We start from the raw sequence: 17612 nt of genomic DNA, 5'->3' as shown, positions 1-17612 counted from the left end.
TAGATTAGACAGCCCACTTCTGTGTCCATCTTAATAGCTACGACATGTTCCTCAGGACAGAGGTTGTATCTTCTTCCTTGTGCGCAGTGACAAGCTGTAATAAATAACGATGATGATGATGATAATGTGATGACTATGCTCACACAATAAACATCATCTGATAAATTGCATTCATTGTCCCCTTGTGACTTCCTCACTTGCAGTTATCCCCACCAATCCACCCCTCCTGGGAGCACTCATAGCTTTCCAAACCCAGCAAAACGGACAAAGCAGAATCTCCCCAACAACCCTGACCTGGCAGAGAGGAGGTGGAGATCATGACCTAAGTGGTCCTGCTCTCTAGCCTCAGGTTCCCTGATGTTCTGATCAATTGTCATGTGATGGGGACAAGGTGACCTCCTGCATGGCAATTCAACCCTCTGCAATGGGGAGGGGTTCAATGCAAAAAGCAAGAAAAAGTGCATCTCTTTTGCCTTCTGAATGCCGCCTGCAATTATGGCGGTTACAGCTACTGGAGGACATACACACAGTGCCGGCTGGGCTTTGCACACCAAATTGCATGATGCTGGCTGGGATGCTGTATGATGGAAATATGACCCTTTGTATCACTAATATTGCCACTGTTAGACAGTTGCAACAAATCTTGTACAAAATATGTCATGTAAGGTATCAATGGAAAAGTTACAGACTATCAAATATGATTATCCTGTCTGTATGTATGTATCATCTTTGTATCTAAAGTGATGAATATTGACTATGTACCAATGTTTCCCATGTGTTTGCTCCTGGAGTAACACCCACAAGGTAGTTTACATTCAGTCTAGCCAGCACAGTGTGAATGCACCATTCAAGCCAGTGGCCCATTAAAGAACACAATCTGACATAGAACAAGCTTGTCCCCTCCAGGTGAGCCTTCCTCTGGACACTTCAGTCAAAACAGGGGTAATGGCTGCTCCTATGAGTCATAAAAGCTTGCAAGGGCATGTGACTTGCTCATGTGATCCTGGACTCCATCTTGTGCCTGCAATTTTCCATAAACTAAGATTGAGAGCAGCCCCTCCACATGGGAGAAGGTATAAAGGACCTTGGACACATCTCCATTTTACCTCTTCTGTGCTCTGATCTCTGGACTGTGGTCTTGCATTAAAAGGAGTATATTGACTAGGGACTGAGGACCTTCCAATCTTCTGGAAGTTACCAGAGACTTTACAAGCCGGCAGTCTGTAACATCAGTGCTGCAAATCTGATCCAAGAACTTTGCAATGATTGCATGTACATGACTTCCTAAACCATTTTAACTCTCCTCTTCTTTTAGTTATACAAAAAACTTTATATTTTAGTTACGACAGGATTGGCAACAGTATGATTATTGGGTGAGATCTGAGTTATATATTGACTTGGCTATGTGGCTGATCTCTTGGGATTAGAGGACACTATATGTGATGAAATTGGTTTTCAGGAACCACTCATCAGATGGTCCAGTGTCTGGGTAATAAAGCAGGGAGACTGCATTTTGGACTTCTTGTTACTCAGCATAGTGAGACAGAAGTTTACTTTTGTTACTAGTTTGGTATATCATATGGAAGAATAGCCACCAGTTTGGGGTGAACCTGCTCTATTTCGGAGCAGTCTGTCATGAATTTGGTATTCTTAGCTGTGACCCACTGAGGCATGGTGACACCAGCTCCTAAAACTCAAGGGCTGTCAGGGACCTGAATCTTGGGAGCAGGAACTAGTGTGTATATCTCTATACTGTATTATCTGTTTCTTTAAGAAAGCAAAATGAGACCAGCCCTTCCCTCAGTTTGCCACGTGGCAAACTATCTGGAGAATGCTGGTGGACCACCTACTGCCATGCTATCCATTCTGCTCCTTTATAATGCATCAGCTGAATACAATCCCCGAGAATCAGAGAGGGAAAAGACCTAGTCAGGACCTTCCCATGGCCAATGTCAGACTGTTCCCTATTGTGCCTGTGCCACGACTTTGTCCAGTCCACTTTTAAATTATGCAAATGATGAGGATTCCACTGGAGAGACTGGGGCTAATAGTCTTCACTGCTAGAACTGTCTGCGCCAAATTTGTCTTTAATGGGGTTACACTAGAGACAAATTTGGCCCTCTCCCCTGCTGTCTAGTCTATATTTTCCTTTACTTGGCTTCATCCCAATACTCTTAGTTATATCCCACCCACTCGAGACCCACTAACAGGAATTCCCTTTCCTCAGCAGTGTTTACACCCTTTGTACCCTTGTGTACATTGCTCATGCACAGCTTTCGTTGTCACTTGGCCATGCTCTCTCTGTCAGGCAGCGTATGCTCACCTCAGCTGGGTGGCAGAGACAGGAGCCAACTGCAGCAGTTCAGTACAAAATGCAGCGAGGAGGCCACATGAAGGGTTAAGAGAGCTACGGAGTACATTGCCTAGGCTGTATAGCTGCCTGCATGCCTTCTGAACACCCCTAGGCTGCTCCCCCATCTTTCTGCTCCTGGTTCTCACCATTATGGCATCTAAGCCACCTTGGTACTCCCTCCCTTTCCCTTCCTGCTCATATCCCATACCTCAGCCAGTCCCCATACTCCAAGGGACAATGAGGCACAACAATGATTCTGCCAAAGTTGCAGGTCTTGCCCAAATAAGATTTCTGTGGATATTTAATGAGATAACGGGTGTCTATCTCACTTAGCTCCCTCCTTAGAAGTCATTCCCTCCAGCCCCTTAAATATCTGTGCTGATCTTCTCTCTCAAACCAGTATCGTTCTGGCACAAGAGACAGTTTCAGAACATGTTCTAATCTGAGCTCCCCGCAGATCACTGGGGGATCCTGCAATGGTAAGTGAGGCACTTACACTTGTGCCAAAGTGCAAAAGCATTATAGAAATACAACTGCTGAAACTGATCTCTTTTTTTTTTTTCAGTTGTAGCCTCATCCGTAGTGGGAGCGGTTCATGTGACAGGCAAAAATTGCTAACATTCTCATCTCAAACACACGCACCAAGACAATGACCATTCTGCACACAATCAGACATCCTAGTGCTGCTGTCTAAAGCACCCTGGTTTTCCCAGTGTCGGCATTGTTTCCTACATATTCAAAAGGGAAATAACGTAAAGTGTACTTCTCCTGCCTCCTCATCAAAATTGTTCTCTCTACCTCTCTGGAGAATGACAATGGAACAGTCCGTAGAATGTTTCATGGCACAATGGAGGCTGTGATATTTACCAGCTGAATGATCTGGTTAGATGGATGAAAAATTCCAGGTGGACATGATTATTGTTGATTTAGCACCCACAATATGTTTGATACTATGTAGTATACAAAAATAAAAGCAGTCTTTTCCCACAAGAGTGTATAGGAAATCTCCATGATACTGCAAAATGCTGCCCAGTGGTGAACCTAAAGACACAGAGGAGAAATGGGTTTAGCACTTTTCAGCAGAGTTGATGGGCTTAAATTCAACTCAAAGAGCTGAACACCACAGCAATGTGGGAACAGATCTAAACTCTCTCAGGTGGGCTGGACACACAGCTCTAGCTCTTTTGGAAAATTCAGATTTGACTTTCTACTGAAACCCAAAACATCTTTGTGGCCTCCAAATAAGCATGGATTTTTTCAAAATGGAGTGATCATGGCTTTGTTTTGATTTATCAGATTAATCAGAGTGGAAGAATTACTTCTTGTGTCTTGCTTACAACACTCCTTCTAATACATCCCAGAATGATGTTTTCCTTTTTTTTTTTTCTTCAACAGTGTTACACTGTTGACTCACATATAGCTTGTAGTCTACTATAAGCCCCAGATCCCTTTCTGCAGTACTCCTTCCTAGGCAAACATTTCCCATTTTGTATGTGTGCAACTGATTGTTCCTTCCTAGGTGGGGTACTTTGCATTTGTCCTTATTGAATTTCATCCTATTTACTTATGACCATTTCTCCTGTTTGTCCAGTTCATTTTGAATTATAATCCTATCCTCCAAAGCACTTGCAATCCCTCCCAGTTCGGTATCATCTGCAAACTTTAAGTGTACTCTCCATGCCATTATCTAAATCATTGAAGAAGATATTGAACAGAACCAGACCCAGAACTGATTCCTGCGGGACCCCACTCGATATGCCCTTCCAGCCTGACTGTGAACCACTGATAACTGCTCTCTGGGAACGGTTTTCCAACCAGTTTTGCACCCACCTTATAGTAGCTCCACCTAGATTGTATTTCCCTAGTTTGTTTATGAGAAGGGCATGTGAGACAGTATCAGAAGCTTTACTAAAGTCAAGATATACCAAGTCTTGGTATAGCTATACCAAGATATACCATGCTTCCCCCCCCCCACCCCCCATCCACAAGGCTTGTTACCCTGTCAAAGAAAGCTATCAGGTTGGTTTGACATGATTTGTTCTTGATAAATCCATGCTGACTTTTACTTATCACCTTATCTTCTAGATGTTTGAAAATTGATTGTTTGATTATTTGCTCCATTATCTTTCCAGTACATTAGTTAAGCTGACATAACAGGAGTTCAGCCTAGATGATCTAATGGGTTCTCAAGTTTGATGAAAACAAATTAAAATCCATGTGCCTCCCCCCTCCCCAAACTTTAGCTTATATTTGTTAGTATGTATTTATAGAAAGCTTTGACTCACAGGAGTTTATCATGAAAACAATCATGAATATCTTATTACAAGCAGCAAAGTAATGCTCCTCATTCGTGATTGCAGGTCTGTCATTAACACCCAGGCCTTTGAGAAAAAGGAAAAGATGTTATGCTTGTGATAATGCAATGCCTTTTCTTTTTATGGGTCTTCATTACCAGCCTCTGTCCCCGATCTAAAAAACTGGATTCTGATTCAGCTCTATTGACAATCAGTGAATGGCATCTTTGCTGACTGCAGGGCAGGGGGAAATAGAAACAGGGCCGGTTGCCAGGTGTTATGGAGGAGGAAATAGCAAAGATGCTCTGTTTAAAGAAAACGTAGAGCTTGATTCCATTTTCAGTTACGCAATTTAAATCTGAAGTGACTCCACTGATTTAAATACATTTATTCCAGACCTACACCACTGTCACAGAAAGCAACATCTGGTTCAGGAGCTGTATTTTTCCTTTGTTTTGCTTTCTTCAACAATGCATCCTTTAAACCTTTCAATGAGTGGATGCTGATGGCTCCCTCTCAGCATCCTTGGTGTGACATAGACCACTCAGAAAGCCCTCCCAACCCTGAAGATCCACAGTAGAATATCTTTTGAGATTGACCTCTTCCTATTATTGTGTCCTGCTGACTGAGTGTGCTCACTAGGGCTTAGCATGAAGCGAAAACCTGCCCTAGTGGAAGAGGAATGATGTTTCATTAAGAAACACGAAGCGTCAGCTAACAAACAGTCTAGGACACTGGGATGTCACTTCCTGAGCTCCCAGACACACTTGCGTGAGAATTGTATTGTAAAATAAATGAAGTGGAACATAGAAGCCAAATAAGAAACCTTGGCAAAGTGTATCCGCATGGGGACAGGTTTATGAGCTGAGTCACATCCACCACTAATTAAGCCTGAAAAAAAGAGGCCTCTCAGAACCAGCCCTCCATTAATTTTCATTGGTCCCTTGCTTCCTTTTTACTGCCAGACAATGTCAAGTCAGCTTTATTAGTGGGCTGCCAGCACTGTGGAGGAGCTGCTCACTGCTGTACTTCTCCTCAGACAGCACCATTAGCAGTGTGGGCACATCCTACCCAATTCAGATTCACAAAGGAGCCAAAAAGGGATTGGCTGATATAGGTGACAATTATAACTCTGGCTATCTTAATAACAAACATTTTGGAAAGGATACTAAACCTCCTGCCCCCAGGCTTAAGTCAATGTCCCAGTGCAATCAGGATGAGACCTGATGTGAGGGGCAGATTATTCTACATCTGCCTACTGGAGGGTTATCAGGTAGTAGCCCTCATTGGAGACTGGGTACTGAACTAGATGGCCCCTGGGTCCGATCCAATGCAGCAGTGCTTATGTTTTCCATGTTCCTATCCACAGCATGATCTCATTTAGACCAGTGTAAAACCCAGATCATCTCACCACATTCAATAGCCATCTCTAGTATAAGCGCTCTTAGAATCAGGCCCCATCATTTCTACATGCTGCAGTCAACAGACTCAGAGTGGCCCTTTTAACATGCCAAGTTCAGGTCCCTTCTGAGAGTTCATCAGCCCCGCTGATCTTTTTCCAACAGCGGCGAGTTTACCAGCATGGGTTCCCTTGTTCTCGCATTCAGCGACCGTCAGTTGTGCTGAGACTGGTGCCTTGAATGCCAAGAAGGACACAGATTTTGGGAAAGTGGAGTGCAGTTAGGGCCAGATTAAGGCAATACAAGGCCCACTACAATCTTGAGTCCCCTGTAGTTCTGCACAAGGAATAATACTTCGCATGTATTTGATTAAATTCTGCCCTCATCTACATCAGTGCAGCTGCACTAAAGTCAACTAGTTTGAACCAACATAACAGAGAGGCAGCATTTGGCCCAGAAAGTCCCTTTCGTCTGAAACTCTCAAAGCACTTTACAAAAAGGAAATATTAACACCATTTTGCAGATGGTGAAAACTAAGGTGCAGAGAAGTTTAAGTGACTTACTCAAGAACAGAGGGGAAATTAATGGCAAATTTGGAGTAGCCTCCAGGTTCACCTGACTCCTGTTTGCTTAATATAGTGTACTATTTGTAATACAGTGGAGTTCACTGGTAAAAACATTACTACATCTGTCCTAGCCTTATGGGCATGAGCCCAAACTCAAACTGGAATTTATATGACAGATAAATTTAAATATGAGCCTTTCTTGTATTTTCAGATCATCAAAAACCCAACCCAGCCTGTAAACCATTGAGTGCACTCAGAGGCATCAAGAAGATACTTACATATTGGTGCAAACTGTGCCATAGGCTGGGTAACAGGTAGTTATTAGATAATCAAAGGTGTCTAGATTTCCTACGGGGCTGAATGTACCTAGTTCACTCATGCAACAGCAGTTTCTGACACATTGTCAGTTACACATTTGCAACATCTCTGCCAATGGATCTCCACTTTTCCAAGCCATTCACTGGGGGAATCTGCCATCTCTGGACACATAAGAGCCTGGTGTTTGTGAAGTAAAAACTATATATGAGAACCATTTGCTTTATGCAGAACAGAGTGCAAAGGAGAAGAACCGACTCCCAAAGTCAGATGGGCAAGGAGATTGAAACAGCAAGAGGGCACTGGAGGATCAGTCGCTCTATTCAGACTGCCTGAGCAGAACCTGTCTGTCCCTGCAGACCCTCTACACCAGGCACTGACTTGCCTTTGCTACTCTCTCACGCCTCTCCTTTTCCCCATAAATGTATTAGGGGAAATGTTTATTCTTATTAGCAAGGCCGAAGCTAGTTAACGACACCCTAGCATTAGTGTGATGGGAGTTGTCATACGGAATTATTGCAATTGCTAACAGATGACCCCTTTTTGTTGATGTTACCATTATTTGAAGACAATGGTGAGAATTAGAAAAAGGAAGCTGCTAAGGGCAGGATTAGCTTCTGTGTAGCTTGGTTTTATGAAACATGGGGAAAAGATTCAATACTAGCTTCAAACCCTTTGATCCAATCCCCAGCTCACTATCCTATTTCATGTCTTCCTTGAAGCATCTCATGTTGATGACTGCTGGAGGCTGGATACCAGATCCACGGATCATTAGTTGGGTCCGATATGGCAAGCCCTCCATATGCAACTCAATTCTCCAGGAGCAGAGTCACCATGGCAATGGAATGCTGCACCATGCTTCTATGAGTCTTGGAGCATCTTGCAAGTTATTTCCTTTCACAGGCAGCTTGCCTTACGTAGACACAGGGAGACGTCCGCTGGTAAAGAGACGGACAGCCTGCTACTTTACCCGTTGTGCCTGAACACCAAGGGGTGGTGATGGGAAAACTGTATGAGAGATGGGATTAGAAAACTAGAACTGCTCAGCTCAAGAGTCTGGTAATGGATTCACGTTGGACACTGCAGCTAGAGCGCAAAGGAATCTGACTACATTAGCAATGAATCCATTAGCTGAACCCCTTTTTAATACAATTCCCACATGCAGGATTTAAACCTGGCTATGCTGAGTAGAGTAGCTCAAGCCTGACCACGTACTGAACAGGTTTCCAACCTACGGTACAAATCTGTAAAGTAATTAGGTGCCTGAATTGAAATCAATGGTAGTTAGGCACCTAAATACTTATGAAAATCTGGGGCTAGGTCTCTATCCATGGGAACCAGAGTCATCAGCCTTTAGGCCACATTAGCATGAGCTGTGTTTAAATAATGGTTTCCAGTGTTTTAGCAGGCGGTTTTACCCTCATATAGACAAGGCATTTGTGACCAGACTTCACTAGAAGGACACAGCTACCAACAGGGCACCTATCACCTTGATAACTTACTTAACTTAGTCCATCCCGTGCTTTGCTGCACATTGGGCTACTCACATTTGCCATCCTTGCCTGTCAACCTCCCTTCTCTCAAAATCTTCCCATTTAATGTTGAGGTGCTTGATGTTGTTCAGTTGGCTGTCACCTTGATAGCCAAACAGAATTTCATACATACACAGGCCTGGTGTACCCTGGCTGGAGACTTCTGCAAAATTACCATCATTCTAGTACAGTTCTACTATCGGTACCTAAAATTGGATGTTATTGGAAGATGCCTTAGGTGGAAAGAACCCAGCTGCCGTTTCAAAGCTCGGCATGAGTTTGTGGCAGTGAAAGTTAGAAAAAAACATCTTTTTACTAGTAAACTAAGCAAATTCGATATGGGAGTTACCAAGACAAACATAGCACCTCACAATGCCACCTCATTAAAGGATGGCAGCATTATTGAATGCATGCAACTCAGCTGGAGCACCTGTGGAAAATCTGGAGTGGAGTTTTGTATGGCTTGTCTGAACTTCAGCTGTTCCTAAACGCTGATCAGAGAACAGATGGGATGCGGGAGAAAGAGAATCCATATGACTGGAAGGGGGTGAGATTCTACCATTGAAAGGAGACTCTCAGAAGCTGCTATAGCAACTTTATGACACCAGAAATCCCAGAACCTGAAGACAGTCACTCAAAGAGGAAGAACTGGGCTTCCTTCCAGAAAGCTTCTCAAGCCCTTCACGTTATTTTTCACTGTGCTGAGATATAATTAGTTACAGTTCTTTGGTAACTGTCATTCACCAGCATGCTGGTTTTTCTTTTCTTAGGAATATGACTAACTCAGGAGTGATTTATAAAGGCTTTGGTGGGAGGGGGAGGGGCATTCACATGAAAAGAACTTCAGGACCCACCTTTTATTTCATTGAAGAGTAAAACTTTGACAGTTTTTAGGAACCAGTTTGTGAATGGTGTATGACTCATGCCTGGCAACCTCTGGCCACAGGAACAATTGCTGCACAATTTACAATAGGGGTTCTCAACCTTTTTCTTGCTAACCTCCTCCCCCCCCCCCACCCAACATGCTATAAAAACTCCAGGGCCCAGTGGGGAGGGGAGACCTCAGGGCTCCTGGCTGGGGGGGTGTGACGTTGCACTCCACATGCTTTATGAAAATATGCTTATGAATGTGAATATGATGTAACTGGAATATGCTTTATGCAAAAGGTCTCTTGTAAGGTATCATTACAAAGCTTATAATCTACCAAGTGTGTTCATCTTATTTGTTTGCATGTGTTATTTCTATGTCTGGAGTTAGGAGAATAAGATATAAACTTGTATTACTGATATAAACTTAAGTGGAAGCCATTAAGGGTGCTCCAGAAACAATCAGTGGTAAACAGCCTCAGTTACTTGAAAGCCTTCCTGTGTACGTGTGGGCCAGCCCATGGGGAACAGAGACGAGGGGTTTTACAGTGACACGTGACCTGATAATGAAATCCAGCTTAAATCTGGTACTTTTCCATTTAGATGAAGTGGGGACCTAGAGAGACAAAGGATTCCCGCCTTGTGCCAAAGATATAAAAGGGAGTGGAGCAGGATAAAAGGGGCCAGTCATGAGAAAACCGCTGCTTAATCACCTGAGATGTCTGCTGGAACTAACACGGACTGTACCAGGGGAAAGGATTGGACCCAGACTAGGAAGGAGTCTAGTCTATGAAAGAAGTTTATTAGAACATCTCTCAGGGTGAGAGAGTACCTGTAATCAGTTTCTTATTGTATTAGGCTTATCTTGAAGGTTTTGTTTTATTTTGCTTTGTGACTTACTTTGTTGTCTGTTATTACTTGAAATCATTAAATCCTACTTTTTATACTTAATAAAATCATTTTTGTTTATTAATAAACCTAGAGTAAGTGATTAATACCTGGGGGAGCAGACAGCTGTGCATCTCTCTATCATTGTTATAGAGGGCAGACAATTTATGAGTTTACCCTGTATAAGTTTTATACAGAGTGAAATGGATTTATTTGGGGTTTGGATCCCATTGGGAACTGGGTGTCTGGGTGCTGGAGAGGTAACCTGCTGAGCTGTTTTTGGTTAAAGTCTGCAGCTTTGGGGGCGTGACCCAGACCCCGAGTCTGCGTTGCAGCAGGCTAGTGTGTCTGGCTCAACAAGGCAGGGTTCTGAAGTCCCAAGCTGGCAGGGAAAATGGGCTCAGAGGTAATTTCAGTACATCAGGTGACAGTCCCAAGAGGATCCCTGTGACCGAACCCATCACAGGGGGCCCTTGGGAACAGGTGTAGTTTTACTTCTATTTGGGCAAGGGCTGGTGTAGCTCGAGCCAGCTCCGCACAGCAGGGTCCAGAGAAGGAGTGCCACCTCCACCCCGACTCACTCAGGAGCCACCCAGCCTGTCTGGGCTGTGGGGGGGAGGGATGCAACAAAAAAATATAACAAAGTGGGGACTCAGTTCAAAAAGTTTAAAAAACTGCTCAGGGTGCAGGGAGTGTGTAACTAGGGGCTGTGTGCGGGCAGGGGGGTAGCTCAGGGTGCAGGCAGGGGGTGGCTAGGGGCTGTGTGCAGGCAGAGGGGGAGCTCAGCGTGCAGGCAGGGGGTGGCTAGGGGCTGTGTGCAGGCAGAGGGGGAGCTCAGCGTGCAGGCAGGGGGTAGCCAGGGGCTGCATATGGGCTGGGGGAGCTCCCAGTGTGGCTCCCAGCTTCAGTGGGTGGGTGGGGGCGATGGGGCTCCTGGCTTGGGGGCAAAAGTTTGCCAGCTTCAGCCCCGTGCCGCTCCCAGCTTTGGGGTGGGAGGGCAGCTTCAGCCCCGTGCTGCTCCTGGCTTTGGGTGGTGGGAGGGGGGGCAGCTTCAGCCCCATGCTGCTCCCGGCTTCGGGGAGGGAGGGCACCGGCTTCAGCCCTGCACCATTCCAAGCTTTAGCACTAGGGCTTGGAGCACTGGGGCCCCGCAGCCCCCCTGAAAGGGCTCACAGACCCCCTTCCCCAGGGGGCTGATTTACAACACTGTCCCAATGCAGCTGCTTTGCTCTTGCCCCACAGATCCAAGGCAAAGTAACTGGTCCTCCCACAGAGGGCGGAGACTCTCATTCATGCATGAGCGCTCTCACCATCCAATCCCAACTCACTGTATCAGTATCAAAAAAGGGTTCTGGTTCCTCTCCAGGCAAGGGACAGGGACAGGAAGGGCTCTATCCCCAAGAGCCTGCTTTAAGGCACCCCTGAAGTTCGGTGGCACTTTTCCTATATCAGCCAAAGAGCCAGCCATTAGGGTGATGAGCACAGTGCAAATGTTATAGGAAGACAGAGAGATGAATGGTGTTTTGAGCCATAAAAGGATTAAACAAATAACGAATGAATGCGCTTTGTACGAAGTTCTGCTCTGTGTTACCTGGGAAGGCATCTTTTTTGGTGGGGAAAGTCCTATGGTTCTAGCTTGCATTTAAATCACCCTTTCCTGCTCTACACAGCTGATCTCTAACTGTTCAACCTGAGAGGAGTTACAGATGCTTGGCTCCTTTCAAGATCAGGTCTGTAAGCCATGAAGATATCTGCTCTCCTAGGAGATCAGAGCCAGAGGAATCTCAGGAAGGAAGCAGGACTACGACTGACTGTAAAAGCAGCCCGTTGTCCCTAGGGTCTGACGTTTGACCTCTCTGTGTTTGTGTAATGATGAATCTCTCCAATTTTCTTCACAAGCTAGTGTTCTCTGGGGACAGGACCTAGCTAAGGAATCACTTCAAAAAACCTGGTGTGATGGCAAGAAAAGGGGGCAGAAATCAGACACAGAACCTGATGGGACCAGCCCTTGGAAAGGGACGTGTTCAGAGCTTAGATAAAGGTGAGGAGAGTGGATGGAAAGGAGAGGAGAAAAATCTTCCAAAGACCTATGGATATGGCTGCCCCTAAGAGGGCAAAGAGGAGCATGGGGGGACAAACCCCTACAATCCTAAGTGACTAAGCACAGGGCCTGGGTACCAGATTGGGAACTACTACAGCACTGGGCTTTTGCAAATTCTCCCAGTCTCATTTCAATGCATTTAGACACGCAGATACTTTGTTACCTAACATAACTGCTTTTTAAACAGTTCCACCAACCTCTTAATGGTCAGTCCGTTCACTTTGAAGCGAAGGCAGCGTTCTCTCTGCATGTTATTTCATGAACTGCTGGAAGTCAAACGTTGCATAATTAGTCCCAAATCATTTCCCACCCCCAATTGTTCCAAAAGCCACCAAACTCCTAATAGCGGTTGACATCAGAAGACTGCAGCATTGAAAATTCACAGGCAAGCTCCAGACAACAAAAGAAAACCAAATAGAAAATACCCATTAAAGAGGAAGCAGCAAAGCGGTCACCAAAATATTCAGAATGTTTGATGTCAGTTCGCTGCTTTTAAAAAAGTATGTGGAAACTGAACAGCTGGACACCCCTGCATGATCACAAGAGTGACAGCAAACCACTCATTCTAGATCCGAGCTGTTGCGAAGAAGCCCCTCTAGACAAGCTGAGAAAGGAGCAGAAGTGGAAATCAACTGCTCTGGCACAGCCCTTATTTGCTGAGCATTGCAAACAGGGTGACAAGGGGTGCTCTCGTCACCTCCAAGTATAAGGGCCGTGGCCACAGTGCTATCCTCCTACTAGCAGTGCTTTCATTCCCATTCACACGGATTCTTGTAATTACAGAAAAGCACTGACATTTCAAACCTTGATCCACTCTTGGTGAGGTTTCAATGGGAAGTTTCCATAGACACCTTCTTGTCAATCTGTTTGGAGCCTCCCCCATCTTATTTGGCACTTTCACTCCTTCAGATAAATGCTCAGAGCAGTGCTCCTAAGGGAGCCTGAAATTCTTCTTCCAGCAGAGTCCTTTGACTGCAGCGGGTTCCTTTTGCCAGCACTTCCTTTGAGTAGGGACACACCTCGTGAGACACAAGAACAGCAGCTTTCTAATTACTGCCCTTTTAACTGCGGCTCTCAATCCACAGACCAGCAGCCAAGAATTGAACCATGGACTCCAGAGAACACTGAACCAGATCCCTAGATTTCAGGGTGATTTCTGAAGGGTTTTTGTTTTACTTTAAAGCCTCTTAGGGCTGGTCCACACTAAGAAGCGGGGTCGAACTAGGGTACGCAAATTCTGCTACGTGAATAGCGTAGCTGAATTCGAAGTACCGTAGTTCGAACTACTCACCCATCCAGACGCCGCGGAATCGAAGTCCGCGGCTCCAAGGTCGACTCCGCCACCGCCTTTTGCAGTGGTGGAGTACCGGAGTTCGAACTATCGCTTCCGGAGTTCGAACTATTGCGTCCAGATTAGACGCGATAGTTCGAACTCCGAGAAGTCGAACTCACCGCGTCGACCCGGCTCGTAAGTGTAGACTAGCCCTTAGTTTAAAAAAAAAAACCCTAAACTACTGTCGTCTTCAAATTGCAGGCTGCAGCTCTTGCTGATCTTAATGGCTTTTTGTTTTCTAAGACTGTGGAGGATTGGAGATGTAGTAGGTGGCACTAGAGATACATATCATAGAAGGGAAACTTGATTGACTGAGACGGAAAGTGGTTTTTTATTCAGCCTGCTTGAAACACCTACTCAACTCGAACAGGAGAAATGCTTGGGAGAAAAGTTGTCTTTGTTAAAGATCCAACAACCCAAGTCTCTTCAGCTGAAGGCTGAGACAGCTCCCAATCTCTGCAGTTTTCAGCAAAAACAAAATGTGGCACTTCAGATATTTCTAAGGCAATCCCCTGAAAAGAAAAACAAAAGCACACAAGCAGGAAAAGAAACCCTCTCAAATATATATTTATATCAGGCTTCATCCCACCCCTCCCATGATACAGCAGCGAAATAAGGGCAAAAACTCAGTTTATCCCCTTGCTTAAACCCACTTTAGGGTCACCTTAGTGTATCTAAATTTTGTTTTGTCTGGATATTTCACACTTTGTGAATCCTCTGCCACCTCCCCATTCTGTTTCTAAAGCCCTCTTCCTTGCGACTCTCTGAAGTCCTTTTCCCTTCCTGCTTTTCTCTAACTTTCCTTGCCCTTGGCTAAAGATGTATTATCAACCTAGCTGAAGCTGGCCATCCATCATCCACTCTGTATTTTCATTCTCACTTAGTATCTCATTGTTTTATCTGCATCTCATTAGAAGAGAGATGGCACTTAAACCCTTCCATCCACTTCTCTGTGGGAAAACAGTTATTTCTGATCACAGGACAATACAAGACCACACAAGGAATGCAGAAGTTGGTCCAATAAAAGATATTACCTCATCCACCTTGTCTCTATAATGTCACTTCCAGTCAGTTCCCTTCCAACCCATCATCTTAGATTGTTCATACCAGATCCCAAGAGGTGCTGAGCATCTGCCATTGTGCATTGCATTGCTATAAATGGCAGGTGGTTTCCCATTTATTAGTACTTCATTCTCAGTTTCAGGTCTTATACATGAGTTAGAATATGTGGGGTCCCGCAGGGATCTGTTCTGGGTTCAGTTCTATTCAGTATCTTCATCAATGATTTAGATAATCACATAGAGAGTACACTTATAAAGTTTGTGGATGAAACCCAGCTGGGAGGGGTTGCAAGTGCTTTGGAGGATAGGATTAAAATTCAAAATGATCTGGACAAACTGGAGAAATGTCTGAAGTTAATAGGATGAAATTCAGTAAGGACAAATGCCAAGTACTCCATTTAGGAAGGAACAATCAGTTGCACGCATACAAAATGGGAAATGACTGCCCAGGAAGGAGTACTGCGGAAAGGGATCTAGGGGTCATAGTGGACCACAAGCTAAATATGAGTCAACAGTGTAACGCTGTTGCAAAAAAAAGCGAACATCATTGCGGTCTGTATTAGCAGGAGTGTTGTAAGCAAGACACAAGAAGTAACTCTTCCGCTCTACCCTGCGCTGATTAGGCCTCAGCTGGAGTATTGTGTCCAATTCTGGGGATCACATTTCAAAAAGGATGTGGACAAAAATTGGAGGGAGTCCAGAGAAGAGCAACAAAAATGATTAAAGGTCTAGAAAACATGACCTGTGAGAGAAGACTGAAAAAATTGGGTTTGTTTAGTCTGGAAAAAAGACTGAGAGGTGACATAACAGTTTTCAGTATGTAAAAGATTATTACAAGGAGGAGGGAGAAAATTGTTTTTCTTAACCTCTGAGGATCGGACAAGAAGCAATGGGCTTAAACTGCAGCAGAGGCTGCTTAGGTTGGACATTAGGAAAAACTTCCTGTCAGGGTGGTTAAGCATTGGAATAAATTACCTAGGGAGGTTGTGGAATCTCCATCATTGGAGACTTTTAAGAGCAGGTTAGACAAACACCTGTCAGGGATGGTCTAGATAATACTTAGTCCTGCCTGGAGCGCAGGGGACTAGAGGACTTCTCGAAGTCCCTTCCAGTCCTATGATTCTATATCAGCTCTCTACTCCCCCCAATCATGACAAAAATTAACCCTCTAGCACCCATTACTACTTTTGGCAGCTTATTCTATTGCCTGTTTTTCTTGTCACCAACTTTGTCTATATCTAATCTAAATTGCCCCTGCAGCAATTTACTTCAATGACTTCATGCTTCAAGAATAAATTGGTCCCCATACTTTCAATAATCTTTTCAATACATAGGCAGTTCCCTAGAAACCTCATCCTTTTTTTGCATAGAAAAGACAGGAAGGGCATTCAACTACATAGCAGCCAAATGCCCATGGCAAAGACACAAATGTTTCATTCCCTTATCACGTACCACTAAGATGATGAGCAACATTCAATAAAGACTGCCAGAGTTTTTAGATCTATATGTAGAATGGCAGCCGAAGTGGCTCAGCTTTTTCATTTTTGCTCTGGATTGAAGTGATTCCAAACAAATTTTAAGAAATGATCTGGATTTTTTCCAAGCTGATGCCCTTTTGCTTTGAGAAATATTGTGACTCAAACTCAAAATGAACAGTTTAAAAAAAAATTCATGTATTTGGAAACTATTGCCAAGAATACTACTCATTTCTCCCCCTCCCACCCCGTCCTATCTCCTGCAATTTGTTAAACCACTATTGTATGGAAAACGAGGGGCTCCTGGGGTGAGAATGGAGGGGGAAATACTGAAAAAGCTTCATGCTTAAATATTTTAACTAAACCTGAATGGATATGGACAAAATTGTCCACTTGGAATTAAAAGGCGCATTACGATTTAACCTTATCCCAGGTTCTCTCTGCAAACAAACATTCAAGCACAGAAATTAAAGAGCCAAGAGACTAATTGGGGCTGTAACAGACTCTCATCCTCTGCAGATTGGGCAAAGGACCACCTATAAGGGGGGGGAAAAACAAACCCAAAAGACGCACACATCCCACAGACTTACAAATAATCATAAACAAAATTATAAGCTTGACTGGTCAAATATGTATCCAAAGTGACGTTCAAATTATGTGCGACTCAAATGGGCCCACAAATCATCAGGACCCTTTCAATGCTCGTGTGGTGTTTACTGCTCAAACCCCAAAGTTATGCATGCCAATATTTTCCAGCATGGTTTTGCTATAACAGTTGTAGCAGTTTCTGGACAAGGATTTGGTATCGAACTCTTTCCCTAACTTTATTAACAAAGAATGTTACAGGTGCCCAGTGGAAATTGCTGGCAGCTACTTAGTTATTTTATATTAAAAACTTTAAAATGATTCAGAACCACCAAAATATGCACGTAACTAGCAGCCTGTGTAATCACATTATGTTACTGTTGTCTTCCCACCTCCACTTTCCCCCTGCTTGTTTTAGGATAAGATCTTTGGGATGAGGACCACTTTCTCCTATATTTTTGTACAACGCCTAGCATAATAGGGCCTCCACCTCGATTGTGACCTCTTGTTACTACCATAAGGAACAGAGATGACTGCACCAAGCTAGTCTTATTCTAGGGTTTCTGAATCTATATAAACCAGTTTACAACTGTGTTAAACTGTCAGTGTTTGAAAGCCTCAAACATTGCCACATACTCTCTGTTCAGAGTTTGTACCACACCTAGAACAGTGGGGCTCTGGTCCATGACTAGGGGTCCTAGGCATTACTGCAACAGAAATAGGTTATAGTATGGAGCGGGTACTAGGGTACTTCCCTTTAATGCCAAGAGCAGTTAGTTAAAATAAACGGCTCAGAGTAAAGTATAAACAATATTCATTTAAAGATCAAGTCATTTCCCTTA

This window comes from Mauremys reevesii, linkage group 9 (assembly GCF_016161935.1).
Source record: "Mauremys reevesii isolate NIE-2019 linkage group 9, ASM1616193v1, whole genome shotgun sequence".
Classification (NCBI taxonomy): domain Eukaryota; kingdom Metazoa; phylum Chordata; order Testudines; family Geoemydidae; genus Mauremys; species Mauremys reevesii.
This window is presented reverse-complemented; position numbering follows the sequence as displayed.